Source organism: Cystoisospora suis, assembly GCF_002600585.1.
Source record: "Cystoisospora suis strain Wien I chromosome Unknown contig_11078, whole genome shotgun sequence".
Taxonomy (NCBI): domain Eukaryota; phylum Apicomplexa; class Conoidasida; order Eucoccidiorida; family Sarcocystidae; genus Cystoisospora; species Cystoisospora suis.
This window is the reverse complement of record NW_027163850.1, coordinates 4,557-4,841: the sequence shown is the minus strand read 5'-3', so window position 1 is coordinate 4,841 and position 285 is coordinate 4,557. Positions and strand designations below refer to the sequence as shown.

At 56.1% G+C, this 285-nt stretch overlaps 1 protein-coding gene across 1 annotated transcript in view; it reads left to right on the top strand.

The window, feature by feature from the left end:
• Window positions 1-285, top strand: part of CSUI_011366 (nucleoredoxin family protein) — a 5,027-nt gene that overhangs the window by 838 nt on the left and 3,904 nt on the right. The gene's annotated exons all lie outside the window — the stretch shown is intronic.

The following is a 285-nucleotide window of genomic DNA, read 5'->3' as shown; positions in this document are numbered from 1 at the left end:
GTCGTGTGTAAGCCTGTGGACGCCCCGAGTGCGCATAGACGAGGCTGATGGCTGCCGTTGAGGAATGAAAGAAGTCGACATAGCGAGAATAGCGGAGGTCCCTGAAAAATCTCCGCTAGTGGGTGTGCGGGAGCAGCCGTTGCCGTAGTACCTGTCGCCTAGAGCGTTTCTGTTCGAGAATGTTTCGAGCCCTACTCATCTTTACTTCATTCTCGTACTGACGCACACTGGGGTATACACGAAAACGCAGTGCTTTCGTACCCGCGTCTTAGGCGGGGGGGGGGG